This window comes from Haliaeetus albicilla, chromosome 23 (genome assembly GCF_947461875.1).
Source record: "Haliaeetus albicilla chromosome 23, bHalAlb1.1, whole genome shotgun sequence".
NCBI lineage: Eukaryota > Metazoa > Chordata > Aves > Accipitriformes > Accipitridae > Haliaeetus > Haliaeetus albicilla.
In genome coordinates this window covers 15931498-15948594 of record NC_091505.1, presented here as the reverse complement: position 1 = coordinate 15948594, position 17097 = coordinate 15931498, and the positions used below count along the sequence as shown (strand labels likewise).

The 17097-nt window shown below is 46.5% G+C and overlaps 1 protein-coding gene and 1 long non-coding RNA gene across 2 annotated transcripts in view; one reads left to right on the top strand and one right to left on the bottom strand.

The window, feature by feature from the left end:
• The window catches only part of PLS3 (plastin 3), a 55415-nt gene that overhangs the window by 34824 nt on the left and 3494 nt on the right, over positions 1–17097 (bottom strand). The window lies entirely within an intron of this gene.
• Positions 151–16419, top strand: LOC138690732 (uncharacterized). Its single transcript, XR_011329504.1, has 5 exons — positions 151–290; positions 9640–9762; positions 10376–10475; positions 11585–11743; positions 12509–16419. It is a non-coding gene; the product is annotated as an uncharacterized lncRNA (long non-coding RNA).

Below are 17097 nucleotides of genomic sequence, written 5' to 3'. Positions count from 1 at the left end.
CCTCGGCCGGCCCGAGCGCTGAAGCTTCTCTCACGCCCACAGCAAGGATCTGGACAGCCAGCATTCCTCCCACCATCCCCGCCCAGCAAATGGGAGGTCGCTTCCCGAGAGCCACAGAAGGGATGCGGTCATGTCGCAAAAAGATGCATCAGACAGGCTGCGGGACAGGCGGCTTGAAGCATCCCGGACAGACCGAGCGGGGATGGGGGGATCCTCCCCCAACAACTAGCTTTTGTTCTTTTATTGCTTGGCACTTGGGAACAGGAGGCAGTAAGGTATAAAGCTTCTAGGTAAGCAAACTTTTTTTTTTTTTTTAAGAAAAAGAACTCTTTTACCTTTAACATTTTAAATTAAATGCATTTTGCGTTGCTAGCTTCCAGCTTGTCTAGCCAAAGAGCGACATGGAGCTTGTATTTTGGTTTATGTACTTATTTTATGGATGTCTTTAAAACCACCAGAAGCGCACGAACTGAACAATGAGTATGAAGACCTATTTGGCCTCAGTCCACACTGAAGGAGGATGCTGCCCTGCTATTTCACCCCACAGCTCCTCAAAAAAAAAACCAAAACAAAAAGAAAGAGTAGTCTGAATGGGTAGTAAATACAGAGCTGGTCCATATTGTAATATATTGCATTACCTCAACAATTAATCCCTGCATGCTCTAGATGAAACACGGGCAGATATCTGCTACCAACCAGGAAGACATGAGGAACAGAAACATCATGTACTATGTTGTTGATGATGCAATGCACAGCAGCAGAATCAATCACCAAAAAGGTTAAGTGGGATTTCCAAACTATAATCACATATTTCAGAAGTTTCTATTCCTGTTAAGCCCGTAATGTTTGAGCCCTCCCATAGCTAAAAGGAAAGGATGTAACTTACTAATGAACACAATACTTGAATTAGTAAGGAATTTGAAGAACCCATGACCATTCTAAAAATTAAAAATACTTGACCAATAGGGTCATTGGTTTTTTTTGTTTCTTTTTAAAAATTATGTCAGCCAGGAAAGTGAGTCATTGCCTGGTCCCATTTCTTGGGCATCACCTGAAAATTTAGCTTCCAGCTGTAAAGTTTCAAAAGAGGTATAAAAAACAAAACAAAACAAAAAAAACCAACCCCAAACCCACAACCTGCCTGCTTCCTCAGGATGGTAAATATAATGGAAACCAAAATAGAGGGTTTTATGCCCAGAACTGCAGCTGCAACTTAAAAGGAAAGAAGTTGGCTTGAAAAACACTTTTGCACTCCACTGAGATCAGGTTGCCTGCACATCAGATGGGGTTTAGGGGAGAGCAACTTTGACTCTGCTCCAACTTGCATCAGCAACCAGCTTCAGCATTGCATCAGCCCCTGGGTGCAAGGAGCCCATCTGGCTGCTCTGATCCAAACCAGTGACTGTGTCCAGCCCACAAATTCTTGGGGCAAACATGCAACCAAATTGAAGAAACTTATTCCAGGAAGTTTAGTCCCTCCACTTTTCACTCTACATGTGAGCATAAATTCATCCTGTAAGGTTTAGGAAGTGCTGAGGCTTTGAGGCTTGGCAGGTCCTGGGGACAGTGTGCCAAAGCCCAGCTCTCACAATAGGTTGTGACTTCTATCAACAGCAGAGCCCTTGCAGGAGCAATGTCTGCTTTTGGGAGGGAAACGAAAAACCTCCTCTCCTTGTCTCTGGCATCTGTGTTGCTGGGATAGAAAAGTAGCACCTGCAGGTGTGCAGATGGCAGATCCACACTGCAGAGGCAGACACCTAAAAGCCACCAGCCCACGCGCCTTCAAACGTCTACTTACTCACTTCTTTTTCAGGTAAGTGTAATACATCCTACAGGGCTAACAGCTATTACCGTTCTCTCTCCCAGGATGGGAAAGGGCATTGCTACCCACTGTAGTCACTCAACACAGATCCTCAGTGGCTCCACCGCAAGGAGAAGTTTAACTGATGCACACACAGTGCATGTGAAATACCCGTCTTCCACATTTGCAAAGGATCAGCGGTAGCCAGTTTTTCCACAGTTTTAAGAGCACTCTGGTCTCCGAATACTCCAAATCCAGTCCTGTCAGTCCAGCCTGCAATTACACTCAAACCTAAAATAGCACTTCGGCAGTGCCAGCACCACTCATCTCCGCGTCATGCCCCGAGACTCGCCGTGCCGGGGCGCGGTGAAGGCAGGCAGTGGATGCACAGCTGCCTGGGCACTCCCAGCCCACTTCCTCCAGCACAGCTGGTCACACACCACTCCCCACGCTCTTCCAAAATAGCAAGTTTTACGGTCAAGCCAGTATACCAGTGTATCTTCCTCTTCCTCCCTCTTTAAGAAAGCCTTTTAGGGAAGCACAAGATGCTGGAGATGCTCAGAAGTTACTCTTGCTCAGGTGACATGTCTGCTTCCCTGCACAGAGCGTCAGGATGGAGGTTTACACACAAGGAGGACTTGCAGCACCGACAGGATCCCTCCAGTGCATCATTGCGCAAGGATGCATCTCCTCCCCAGCTCCAGCTGCCAAGTTTCACTGGGAGGCCACTAATAGGTATTTGCCCTCCAGAGGTTACTCAACAACAGCTGTGGGAGTAGCAGCCCTTGCCTTCTAGGTGAAGAAGGAACAGAGGGTAAATCCAGGAGTCATCTTGTCCTCTCTCACCTCCTCTCACCACTAGCCCTCAAGAACAGACCCTCTGGCAAAGCTCGGAGGCAGGAGGGAGCACATCCAACTTGCTGGCCTGTGGCGATAGTGTGCTGTGCAGCCCCACTGCTCTCCCCAGTGAGTCCCACCGCCCAGTAGAGGACAACCACCAGCTCCTGCACACCAGGCTTTCCTGCCCACTCCAGAAGTAGTATTCCACCCCTAGTTAGCAATGCCAAGAGATGCCATGCTAGTATTGGAAGCTGTACAAGACAACTAAGGAAACCCATGGCAATACGCAAGTCCCTGGGCATGCTACACCAGCCCTAGTGATTTCTGGGAAGGGTTTTGCCTGCAGGCACCTCTAGCTCCTGCCTAAAAAAGCTGTTTGCTGGGATATAGCCAGCTCCACTGTCATCCAGCCAAGGGGGTGTAGGGGATGCTGGCCCCCTCCAGCATCTCCATGCTAGAGAAACCCGCATGGCCAGAGGGCTGGGCCACACCAGCCTCAGGAGATCCCAGAGTATCAGCAGACCTCAGTGGGCCTCCAGGAGTGGCAGAGGTGGCTCCTGCCTCTGCCTGGCCCTGCCTGCTCTGGTGCTGCATATCAAGCATTTTCAGAAGCATCCCCCTTCCTTCAGAGAAAAAAAAAAAGGAGGGGGAGGGGGGACAGGACACAAGACGGACAGCCCCCATGCTTTGAGCGAGGGCTTTAGAGAGCAAAGCTGAGTGGCCAGCTGCCATCCCATTTTGGACTGGGATCAGTGACCATTTACCATGGGCCAGATGCTCCCCTCCTCCAGTTCTGTCCACATTCTCTTTTAAAGATAAGGATTTTAATGAAATTATGCACAGGTGGACAGAAGCACTCTCCCCTGTGCTTCTTAATACAAATTGAGGTTTTATGTGCTTCTTGCCTTCACCTTCAGTTGCAACCAACTGTAGAGAACACTCCATCAATGTGAACAGGTATGGAAGGATTTGACAACTGAGGAGCAAGCATTTGACCTTAACTCCTCAATTTATCAGTCTTTTTAAAGAAAAAAGGATCCGTCTTTGCTACATTCCCCCCTAAAAGCTTCCTGAGCTGCTCAGTCAGCGAGCCTGTCATCAGGAAGAAAGCAAGACATTAGTCAGGCTCATGCTTATTTAATAAAAAACTTGCATATGCAGTAGGGACTGAAAGTTAGTCTTTATTTAAAAAACACTTGCAAACTAGAGTACGATTTTGTAGTGCAAAACATATCTGAGGACTCGCCCGATTTATCCTGTGCTCCAACAGCGCTCATCTTAGTAATTAACTGACTAGTTATTCACAGCTTAGAGCAGGGACTGTGCAGTCACCAAAGAAGTCAGCAAGTATGCCCAGAACATTGTGCAAAGGATATCTCATGTCTCACTATTTCATAAGGAAATCAGAGGCTCCACTGATGTCAGCTCCAGGAAATGAGCCACAGGCAGATGATGCCGGAAGCAAGCTTTATATTTAGTACTGAGTCACCCACTTTATTAAATTCGAAAGACACAAAAGGTGGGTGTGGAGAGGGGATACATGGAAAAAAAAAATGGACAAGTTATTCCCTTGAGATCATAGGCAATGGGGAGTCTAGGGTTGGATGGGATTTTTTTGTAAAGGGAAAGAAACTAAAGATGACCTGGGAACCCTTTCTGCACTTTCACTGGAAAAGCAGTTGCCAGATCTGCTGCACTTCCCAGGGCAGAAGCCAGCACCAAAAAAGCTGCAGGGGTTTGCGGTACCGTTGGGGTTTGCTCTGGTCAGTCCCGCAGGCAGGTCTCAGGCCTGAACAAGGCACAGCTAGCTCTGAGGCTCTTTCCCATCCTTTCTGCTATGTCTTCTTTGAGCCAAAACAGAGGTCGCTGGAAGGAACTTGGAGCAGAGAATATTTTTAAGCCATTTTTGCAGCTCCACCTAACTCACCATGAGGTGCACCTTGCACCTATCACGCCCCAAAGAAAACACTTTTCTTTGGGTGATTACAACAGTGTGAGGTGAAGGCTGATGAAGACCAAAGCATGCAAAGAGGAGCTGCCCTGGACATACAGTAAAACTGCACCCAAGTAGGGCAGACATCACTGCAGGCTGCCATCCAAAGGCCACTCTGTCCCCCTCCACCTCCTCAGCATTTCAGTCCCTCCATCCCAGCTCACTGTGGGGTCAAATGGACATCGGCACAGGGAAGGAGGGGCAGAGCAGAGAGGGACCCTTGCATAGCACCCCAGTTAGACCAGCTCAGCCACACCACAGACCAGGCCACTGGAGGAAGGGTGGCACTAGGTCTGGTAGAAAGGTCTTGCAGGCACAAACATACTTTTCCATCTTTTACCTCACCTGTCAGGTCTGCCCATCACCCAAGCTACTACTTGACATGGCTTAGGCAATCCTCTGCTCACCTGGAGAAGATACTCTAGACAACTACCCACCTTAAGTCACTACCCTAGGAAACAGTGTTTTATACTAGAATTGCACTATTGCAGAACACAAGTGACTGTTTGCCCAAGATTTCTGAACAGGGAAGCTGTTCTGATCCATTTTCTGGCAACATCAAGTTTAGACACATTTACGATTGAGACATATAAAGCATTCATGGGGACTGCAACCTCATGGAATAAACTTCAGGTTAATTTGCAAAAGCTGCAATTTAATAGGAATGTAGTTCATTGTGTACTAAGGTCTTTTGACAAGCAAAAAAAGGAAGTTAAGAGACACCAAAAAACAATCTTAACTGCAGATTGTACATTATAGATGACAGTATAGATTTGTGAACAAGAGGTTCATATTTTCATACAAGTCCATCATAAGCCTTTTCACTTTCTGTCAATGATAAATACTCTGCAGCCTGAGCAGCAGCAACAGCTTTGCAAAGTTTTCAGCTACTTGAGCCGGACTTTTCCCCTGAGAAGACTCACTTTCCAAATACTAAAACATAAATACTGCTACCAGAGCCAAGCACCATAGCTCATTTTGATATAAAAAGTCAACAACAAACAAGAGCTCTCTCTAATGCCAAGCACCACCAGCAACTTGCCTACAGAAGCAGCCTATTAGATTACTAATAAAATTGGTGTAATCTTCAAAATAAGATTACAACAGCAAAAAGGATGTGGCTCAGAAAATAATCCATGGATTGTAGCAAGACTGGCAATTATACAGAACCAGAGGTCAGGGACTGCTTAGTATCTTTCACCCATACACAAGAAGAGGTTATACCATTGCAGTTACAGCCTGCTCCAACCAGCAAGCAGACATTCAGCCAACTGTTGACCACTCACTGTCCAGACCAGTCTGCTGCAAACCGCTCCTGGCTGGTGGGGAGGCTGTGGGAGACTACCACTGGGTGGCTCTTCAGTCCCACACAACTCATCTGTGGCTGACCTACTATCAAAAAGGTTTCGGTGCTGGGGAGTCAAGGCAAAGCTGATACAGTCACAGACCAACCTGGGCAGCAGCCCATACGCCCAGCCCTGCCTAAGAGGATCTTTAAGGAGTCACTGGTATCTCATCTGGATGTCCTGCCAGATGCTGGAGGTAGAAGATTTTGCATCAAGTTGTGCAAGTGGGCCTACAAATTCAGCTGTGTTGAACTTCAAGGGACCTCGAAGATTTTCCTGGTATTTAGCTTGTGCCTGCTTTTGTTGGCTTCCCCCCCAACTGCTCTTTTCGTCTCAGATCCCAACAGAAAATCTTCTGTAGGATGGACCTGCTGGAGAGGATAACTTCAGGGGCTCCCATGACTACCGCACCCTTTTCAGATGTGTGGAAAGGTGAGGTAGAGCTGGATTACCACTCACACATACACTGCAAGTTGTCACCCATAGCCTTCACGTCCCCAGACCGCAATCTTCACCGTACAGCTCATTAGTAAGCTGTCTCACACTTTCCGGACCATAAAAAAACAGCTACTAGTAGCAGACTGATCTCTATGCTGTGAACCCAGTCTTTGCTTTGACTGCAGATGTCTTATACTCCCAAGTCTGTTGCTGCTGCTGCGTTTAATGCTTTATGAATTAACATACCCCCTCCATCCTTCCAAATGAAAAAAAATACATCTACAGATCCTACATAAAGCCAAGACTAAGCAAGACATGCCAATTGATAGAAGGCACAAAGCAACTTTACAGCTCAGGTTGGAGGGGAAGATCTATATCTGGCAGCAATAACACCACAAGGTACAACATGGATTACACTAAAGAGGTCCAAATGCTGATCAAGAATAGTAGCTATGAGTGTTACACGTGAAAGGGCAATGCACTAAAAGCAAATGCAATACCTTGCTATTTGCCAAGTTGATATCAACCAGCTGCACAAAGCCTTAATTGCTAAAGTGAATTATTGACTGGTACTGGTTGTAAAGGCTCTTGCATAACAGGGGGTTTCAAGGCCATTAGTACAGGGCAGAATCTTACTCCATTTCACATCTTTCCAAGACCTCTTTATATAGGCCTTCAGAAGACAGGGAGCAAAGGGACTGATTAAAACAAACCTATATAACCCAGAAAAGGGGTATATACCCCTTAGAGAAGGGGGAGGCAGGGAGGAAGGCATAAAAGGTCTTGCCATTAGCGATGGATCTAACTAAAGTTGGCTGGGCGCTGCCATAACCATCGGTCCAGGAGAGCTATGGTAACTTCCAAGAGCTTCTTAGCTGGGCAGAAGCAATGTAAGTTTTTCAAGTTTTCAACACGAAGTCTGACTGTGCTGCCTTTGCTTGAGCATTTGGTTTATATAAAACAGTGGCAACAGCCCAGCTGGAAATTAGATCAACAAGAATGTTACAAAGGAGTGGGCAACAGAAGGGCAGGGGCAGGATTGCACTGGAACCTCCCATCCATGTCCCCAAGGAAAGCTTAGTCCTGACTTCAGCCAAACAGTGCAGAAAGCAACAGGCTAAAGTTTAGGTCAGACATTAAGGCCACTTATTCAAAATATTTTCAGTTTTCAGAAGGCCCAGTTCCCCCCCCTCTACTTATGGAAAGGTGAATTCTATCTAAGTGAGGATTTCAGAAAATTGCTTATTACTTCCAGGAGCACTGAGAAACATGAATGCATTTCTAAATGTATTTCCATTTGCTCTCTATTGACTTCCTTCAAAGTGTTGCTATCTCAGAAACAGGTCTTAAAAGCAGGGGCCAACCTTCTCCCTTCTTGTCTGCACAATACCAATCGTAACAGGATAACTTTACATACACCTACAACACCCTATATATTCCCTAAAATAAAAGTCCTCACAATCCATTCTTGGAGGCAAAACATTTTGTGCAGAATTCAGGAAGAAAAAGCTTAATTGCAATATTGTTTCAGAACTCACTTCCTTTATTTCTGTGACCAGCTGGAGACAAGCACCTTGTTCTATGCTGGGTCAAGGAAATATTTAACTACAGGATTTATAGTGGAATATATATATATGCATATACCACCGCAGCACTGCAGCTGCTCAGCAGTTATAGCAGAAGGCAAATACCATTTTAACCCAAGATAAACAGCTACAGTCTGGAGTATCAGCCTGCTCATTAGCGTCCTGCTGCAGAGGCTCCAAGGCAGGACAGCATCCAAGCCTGTCCCTGGGACGAGACTCAGCATCCTGGAATCTAAAAACCACAGTCCTGCTCCAAACCCAAACAACGCTCCACAGACCCTTCCCAGCTGATTAGCAGGAAGGAACACAAGATTGCAATGGCAGCGTAAACAAGGACCCAGGATTTATGATCTTTCAGACGTTGTTTAGCAAGCTGAAGCACTGCTTCACAAAATACGAATGCCAATTACAGGGATGGGTAACTTGAATTCAAGTTTCCACTTGGTTAGCACTGTTCTGGACACACAGAGAACTTTGGTGCTCGCCCAGCAGTTTTGCCTGCCAGGAGGGGCTACAGTGAGCTCTCCCAGAAAAATGGGGACAGCGACTGTGAAAATGCATGGGACCTTATCCACCATCCCCGTCCTTCCCAGGAGGGCAGAGTCAAAGGCAGCAAGCTCAGTCCTACTGTTTGCAAAAGTAGAGCAATACACTCTTCTACCTTGCAGCATTGGAGAGACAGTGGGAGAAGCAGATTAGCAATCCTCCTCCGCTGTTATTCTGAGCGCAGCCCATTAAGCAGAAGTTCTGGCACCGTGGGCTTCTGCAGCCCAGGCTGGGACAGTACCACATACACTAGCAACATTGCTGGGGCAAAGACCAATACAAACATTAAAAAAAAACCAAAACAAGACCTGATCAAATTTAGGAAGAGACACACACATTGCTACAAATACGGTAACCCAAAGTGCTCCAGTCTCCAGTTTCTGTTGGAAGCTAATGGGTACATCAGAAGTGGGATGGTCTCATGAAGCAAAACCGCTCATCTCACTACTCTGTGTTAACACAAACTGCATCACCCATAGCCACTATTTCTGGCACTAACAATGCAGATTGTTACATGGTACTTCCAGCATCCAGAAGCAGGATCATACTTTGCTCATCCGGTCAGCTCCTGCGGTGCCAAGCTGCAGAGATACTTTGAGGGTAAGAGCATATAGAAAAGCAGGACTTTAGCTACAGTTTTCAGATTCCAACACAACAGGCAAGGAAGAACATGTGAATGGCACACAGATGACTGTGCGACCTTGTTTCAGTAACTACCCACTGCACACCACCTTCCATGTAATCCAGAGATGGTACAAGCTTCTGTTATCCAAGGTCTTCAGCTGTATTTTAAATATCCTGTGCATTCTACTCTGGAGAGCCCTAATTTAATCCCTAACATATTGGCAAAAAAATCAGTCCCATATATATAAATTGAGTGCAGAATCACATGCCTTCCTATTTTCCTTCTAGTACCAAAATACTTTTCATATACTGATCTTTATATGATCAGGAGGGAGATGAGGGAGAACAAAGAGGATTTTTCTTAAACTTCATTTCCCACCTCCTCAACGAGGCACAACAATTTCAGTAGGAATCCAAGAGGATGTCCATAGAGCTCTGCAATCAATTCATTTTTTTTTTCTCTAGCAAGACAGTCTTCCTATCATCTGGAGCCAAGGCAACAGAAGCAGCTTTAGCAAACAAAACTCTGGCAGAAGCTGCACTAACAAGACCCAGGTCAGGGGCAGGATTACCTACTGCACGCCAGAGGTGAGCCCTCTCCAGCTACTGCACCAGCAGTCACTGATACCTCCTGCAAAGCACAGCATCTCCCCAAAACACAGTCTCATTCAGCACCTGATATTAGAAACACTGATACAGGACAGCAGCTCTTCTGATGTTATTCAGCCTGTCATCTCCCAGAGTATCAGATTTTCTTCTTTATGCTTTTTCCCAAATTGGTGTTTTGCAGGTTTTTCCTTGTCTTGACCTGACCCTGCAATAGGCAACAGTTCACATTGCCTTAAGTTCCTGTATTTGCACAATTTTAAAAAGCAGCCTAGCTAGCAGTTTTTTCAAGAAAAATTCAGTTTCTTCTAGCAAAAAAAAATGTCTGTAATAAAGACATAACTGCAGGAGTCAGTTTTTCCACTTTAAGAAATTGAGATATGAACAAATAGCCCCTTGACTCGCAGCTAGAGTAAAAATATGCAACCGAGTTAAATAAAGGCTGAAGGCCCTGTCCCTCGCCTTTGGGAGAAACAAAATACTTCTAGTGTCCTTCTACAGCCAATTTCATGACTGTTTACAAAGGTTTTATGAGAGACAGTTATTTCACATTTTTAAATTTTTTTTTTTTTTTTTTTTTTTTTTTTTTTTACAGTCTAGTCTAGAATAGAAGAAACAGAAACAGAAGAGGTCAAGGCGGAGTCTACAAAAACTGAAGAGAAAAAGGCATTTCAGAGAGACATTTGATCAACAAGGTAAAATAAGCCATTCCAGGCCCACAAGAGCATGCTAGTCATGAAGAATCGTGGAACAGGCAACGGGGCAGAGTCTCCCTGCCCTCCTCCCATTGCACTCCCCTGCTCATTTATTCCCACCCCAGCCCTAAACAATTGTAGAGGCTTATGGCTAAGCTGGAGGCTGCAGTTGCGAGGTACCACTGCCTGCTTCCACAGCCCAGATGAGCCGCACGCTGCCTTCCCCTGCAGAGTGGGCAGGGGCCTGCAAGTAGTTGGCATTTGCCACCACCCTGTAAAACAACTTGCTGCCTCACACAAGCATGGCCAAGGACAGTGGAAAACAAATTAAACAATGCTAGAAGTCAACAGCTGAGGTTCACGAGGCAGAGAACAGATGCCCAGAGCAAAGAGACAGTCAGCTCTTCCCTTCTGCTATCCCATGGCCAAACACTTGGCTTGGCTTTTCCAATAAGCATGGGGGAATGAGATCACCACACCAGATACTGGTCAACCTCTTGCCCTTAATGTGTTTTTCTGTTTTATAAGAAGCGGGAGGAGCGTGCAGCTCAAGCCTGGACAGACAGGACTGAGCTGAAGGTTGTGGGGCAGGAGCAGTCTCCTGGCCCTCATACTTCCCCACAGCACTTGAGCTGGGACATGCTTAAACAGGCAGGCTAATGCCTAGTGCAGCCCCAAAATGTTGCTGTTCTTGCTGGGCATCAAAACACTGGTCAACACGAAGGCAAAAAGATAAAAGGCTGTGTTTTTAGGCCAGGATTGCTATCTTCCCTTGAACGCATGGCCTTCAGCCATCAGGCCTCATGCCATTTTGTCAGGCATTGGAACAGGCTGCCCAGGCAAGTGGTTGAGTTACCATCCCTTGGAGGTACTCAAAAAGCACGTAGACAAGGCACTTCAGGACATGGTTTAGTAGGCATGGTTGACGGTTGGACTCGATGATCTTAAAGGTCTTTTCCAACCTAAACGATTCTATGATCGGAGCAGCACACATGCCCTTTCCCACCCAACTCCCTGCCAAGCTCATAGAACCAGGTAGCAGAGCAGTTGTAGGAAGCACTTGCCTTCATTTTCAGCTGGCCAGAGCTCTGTCCTTCCTTCCTTCCTAGAGCTAGTGACCTGCGAGTCTGCCGGACCTTCCTCCACGAAAGCACTTCCCCATCCAGGAACCTCTTCAACCCCTAAACACTCCCCCAAGAGCAGAGCCTCAGGGTCCTCCTGCCACCCATGAGACACCTTGCTATCACACTAAGATGTTACCATCACAGGTAATAAAGCATAAGAGCTTCTGCCAGTGTTTTCTTAACAACTGCCTATGCCAGGATAGGCATTTAAGGAATCAAAAAAGGCCTTGACTGCTTCCTGCCCCTAAGGCTCAGCGATACATCATCCATTCATCTTTTCATCCCACCCAGCCGACTCTCTCCACTAACAAGGATGGACCAGGGGCTCTTTCCAGGCTACTGGACTACAGAGCCTGTGGTCTACAGTTTTCAACTCTTTCAGGTCCTGCAAAAAGCATGGCTAAAACTTCACTTAATATCTACTATAACTACATGGCCGGCAGTCAGACACTTGGCTGTACACCTCCCCAACACTGGTCACCTTAGTACTTTTGGATGAATTAGCAGCAAACAGATTTTCTGAGGTATTTTATAGCTGAAGGGCTTCCTGTGGCTGCTAGCGCCCCAGAAACCAAGACGTGAACGTGTTGTGTACAGTTTTCAGCCTGCTGAAAAGAAAGGCTATTTTTACTCCAAGCCTACGTAGGGTGGGGCTCAGTCTCCAACCAGGCCAAAAAGCCACTATAATCCACAAGACCAATGTCTGGCAACCTTTGCTTGCAGGCTGATGTCTGTTCTATTTTGGGGATGGGAGGAATTTAGAATAAAAAGATACATAAATTTAAAAACAAAGGAGGGTATGAAAAGTGAATAGAGGGAAGGGCCAGACTTATCCTGTGTATTTTGGTATAAAGAACAGGGCTCTAAAAGAACACAAATCAGAATGACTTTCTTTTCTATTTCCTACAGCAGTTTATAAAGTATCATTTATAACATGGGCTGAGTACAACCCCACTATACTTTGTACAGGAGGAAGGGCCAACCTGTGGCTCCCTGCACAGCACTGAGACCCTTGGGAAGATGAAGCAGGAAAATGGTTACCAGCCATGGACATACCACTGGGATCCTATACAGGAAAGTTTCCTATCTCAAACTCCAATACAACAGCTGTTGGGATGCCTTGTTGTTTTGTGATGTTGGGACTGCAAAAAAGGCAAAGCAGAGCCACCAAACCAACCTGAGGATTGGAAAATAAGAGAAGTTTTGCTTATTTAGGGTTTATGGCCAACAGGCAACCAACCCACTAAGAGCAGAGATGTTCTATATGCTATCAGAACCTAAATGAACCCAAGATCACACAGACTTCCTACATAAACATACCACTAGGTTTTATTTGGTACAGGCACTGTCTCAACTTGGCATTCAAGCCAACTCAACACAGCCATTTACTTCGCCATATTAACTCCGATTTTCTTGCACTACACAGGTCACCAGTCTAAAAGACGGTACATAAAGCTTCTCTCACTGTCTTCAGATGCCTCTTTAACATCCATCCATCCATAAACTGTGAAACACTCACATAGGCATCAGCATCTCTAGAGCTCCTTTTTCACCTTATCAGGACTGGATTATTAACCCCACTACGGAAGTCTGTAATTGCTTCTCTTGGAAGAATGCAAAAAGGGCAGAACAGAAGAGATTGTACACCGAGCTAAGTGGAGGACCAGCAATGATGAACCTCAAGCACTGCTATCAGTTTGGTCATGGACTTCTTAGAAAAAAAGCCAACACCTAAGCAACACTGTGAAGTTAAACCCAGATTTTATAAGCATAGCAGCAAGACTGAATGCTGAACGCCTCTTAACACTAGATAATACGTTCATGGGCAACATCACTTCTTCCTTCCTTGTTCCACCCATAAGTGACAGCACCAACTACCTGCTCTTTTACTTCCATCACTAAGGGCAGTATGTGATGGGGAAACAGTGAATGAGACAGCAAACTATTTTCAGCTTTATAAAGAAAAAACAAAAAAGCTTACTTCAAAACATCAGAAATTAGGCCTCCTGCAGAGACACTACACCTTATCTTCTCTTGAAGATCACAGTAATAGTCTCTCTTCCCAGCTATGCAGTGGGGACTCTCAGCAACATCTGTGAGCTGTCACTCTTTTTACAAGAACAAAAAACCTACTGAAGAGGCAGGAAAACCAGCTGTAAGCATTTCAGAGGAGGAAATGAGACAAGGAGACTGGTTAGAAGCATATGGCCCATATGGATTGACATGAGCAATCGGCAGCAGTCCTAACCAGAGCTTCCCATTTCAGACAGTTGTCCTGCTCCCCACATCCTCAGATGCATGTCAAACCAATAATTATTTTATTTCTTCCATACTGAGTCCCAAATGTCAGTAGTGCACAGGCCACCGTGCCCCGTGGGGACAGTCTGGATGTTGCAGGAGGAGCCAATACACCCCCAGGAACGCGCACGTCACCCTGCAGCACAGGGCACTGGAAAGCACAGACCAGCCGGCACAGGGTGACACAAGGAAGGGGACCCAAGGCAAGCAGCCCACCTGCCCATGATGCTGCATTTCCACAGGCAGCGGTCACCCTCATGGCTCACGGCTGCTGAAAGGTAGAGATAAACTAACAGGGCAAAAGGGAAAGAATGGCTCTCAATAGCTCTGCCTCTGCTAATAGCAACCCTTCTGGGGACATGGAGGCTACCTCTTCATCATCATGCCACTCACAAGCCCAGTGACAAAACTAGCTTTGAGTAGCCCAAGCATTAACCCACAAAACCCAGACGTGAAACACTAGCTGTTAGAGGAGCACACATGATGTAATTCTTCCAAGCAGGCCAGACAGGACTTGCTTGTCATTCTCAGCATTTTTAATCTGTTACCAAAAAAGCCAACAGATTACAGATTCCCAGGAGACTGGCAGATGCCACAGTGACCAAGCGCATTGGCCACACACGGCACTGGCCACCACAGCTCAGCACCCTGTCCAGGGCGGTCCACACCCCTCTGATGGGAACGGACCTGCCAGAAGAGGGTGGACCAGGCCAAGCAGGCAGTCCTGCTGCCAGGGCAGCTGCCTGCTAGCAGCACTGACGTCAGACATGCCTGCCGCAGGGAAGAGCTCGATTACCTCCAATGCCACCACCTCTGGATCAAACAGCGTGGTATTAACAGAGGGCAGATTGGCCTGTCCTCTCCTCCCACCCCACTCTCCAGCCCTCTTACATGGAGACTTCCATCTCCCAGCTCCATCAATTCATCACGTTTTCTCACTCAGCCGGTACAAAACAGGTTGCTCTTTACGTGGCTGGCAGACCACAGGGGGTACACCAACACCTTATCACAGAGGGTCGCCCCAAATACCTGAAATCTCCAACACAGCGCCTGCTGTCCAGGGTTGGGCTCTGCAGCCACAAACACTCATGAGTCCCATCTTTTGGCTGTAATCAAGTCATCTCTTCAATCACCAGTTAAAAGGGTGGACATCCATCACCCTCCAGAGGCAGCACATATTCAGTGCCACAGCACACTCACCCCAGGAGGTGTGCTGGTGCGATGTGCCAAGGGAGACTGGGTGGGCTGGGGGCTGCAGCACAGTGAGATGGGGCAGGAGGATTTCTGACAGCTGGGATTCCCTGTCCCCAAGCTGATGGCACAGTGTGGCAATGCCACCCAGCCAGGCTCATGCCACTTGCTGGTAAAGCAGGGGAGATCTACACCTAACCTAGCCCTTCACTCGGGAAAGGGATCTGCACAGGCCTTCTCACAGGCCACACTGCAGCACCCCAAGTGAATCTCACAGCACAGAACATGATGGAGAGGTGTTATTGAAGTCTCCTCTTCAGAAAAACCTGACCTAGAGGCAGGAAGAACATCTAGGGCAGGAAAGACTAGTGAGGATGGACAGGACAAGCCTGACCTGTCACCTACAGCTCCAGCATTGAAGAGCACAATGTAGGCAGCTACAGCTAAGACTGAAGCTGTACTAAATGCTGCTGTGTCCAAGTACCACCCGCCCCATACCCACTCCCAGCACAGACCACGCTGGAGATACCTACTTTTAATTCCCTGCCATCCAATAAATCCAAGAGAGACAGTACACCCATATAAACACCCAAACCCGAGCGTGTGGAGCAGGGGACACAACAACAGCGCATTCACGGGCAGCAGTTACATGGCTGAAAGCAATTACAGCCACCCAGTCACTGTCAGCTGAGCTGCTGCTGATCAGAGGACCTCCAGGATGGCCGGTTAGCACCATTTCTCCCAGCCATACCACCCAGAGCTCAGATGTTAGACCATCACCCAACTGCCTTCAACCATGAGATCACACCTCTCACTCTTCCAACCTACTCATCTACCAGCAGCAAGAGTAGCAGGTACCTCTGGGCTGGAAAAGGGCTTTAATGGTGCAAGCAGGGAAAGCTGATTCTGTGTTAAGAGCCCACTCTGGGATGGTCAGAGGGGAAACAGTCCTTCCATGCACCCCCCCACCAGAAGCACTGCAGGCAGAGCTCAGCCAAGACCTACTCACCGTAGACGCAGCTGCTGCTGCTTGTGCAATAATCCAATTCCCAAAGTGCCAACAGGAATGTACGTGCAAAGATGTCAACAGATGCCTATCGAAGGGTTTGGGTACCATGGATAGGAAAGAGAAAGGTGGTAGTGTGACATTCATTAGAGTAACCCAACAAATACTGATTTAATACAACCTTGCATCACCCTCATTAGAAGGGTTGGTCTCAGTTTTGCAATGTACTTGAAATGGAAAAATATTCAGGAATGCTTTGCTCTGCATATGCATTAAGGTTATTTGGTAAACTTTTTAAATTCAATATCTAACTTTACTTTTCACAGAGATCTGGTGGTAGAACTTTCTGGATTCATGTTTGGCTTTTTTGGTGTAATTAGCAACTTTCAGTTACTGCATGAGCTCAGTGTCCAAAAAGATACACAGAATACTTAATACACAATAGTACTTCATTCAAAAAGTGTTGAGTATGCAACAGTCAGTAATTAGTTAATATTTATTAACATATCATATTGTGGCTATTCCCAATATGACAAGGAACTCAGTAGTAAAAAAAAGTTAAAAATTAATATCTGTTATTGCACCATGCAGGTCAATAGCTTGTCAGTCAAATGTTAAACAGCTGTCCCTCAGAGAGGAGAATCTGCTTTACTGTGCTGAATTACTGCTTTAACATACAGGGAGGCAAAGATAATATTCAAAGCCTGAACAAAACACCAACTTAAACCATGTTTCTTTTGCTGTTTATTGCTACTCTGTGGCACACAGATAAAAACCAAGTTGTAGCGACATAAATTTCACCTGTCCAACTCTCTGCAAACTGCAAAGCAACACCATAGCAGGTGAGATCTCTGTCCTTCCTTCTCCACATTTGCTTTCTAACCCTCTTCTTGATCAGAAGCATCACCATGTCCCTGCACAGGGTTAACCTGCCTCCCAACATGGCAGGTCGAGAGCCACCATTGTCAACACCATTAGCAAGCTGGGACTGCGCTTTGCAGGG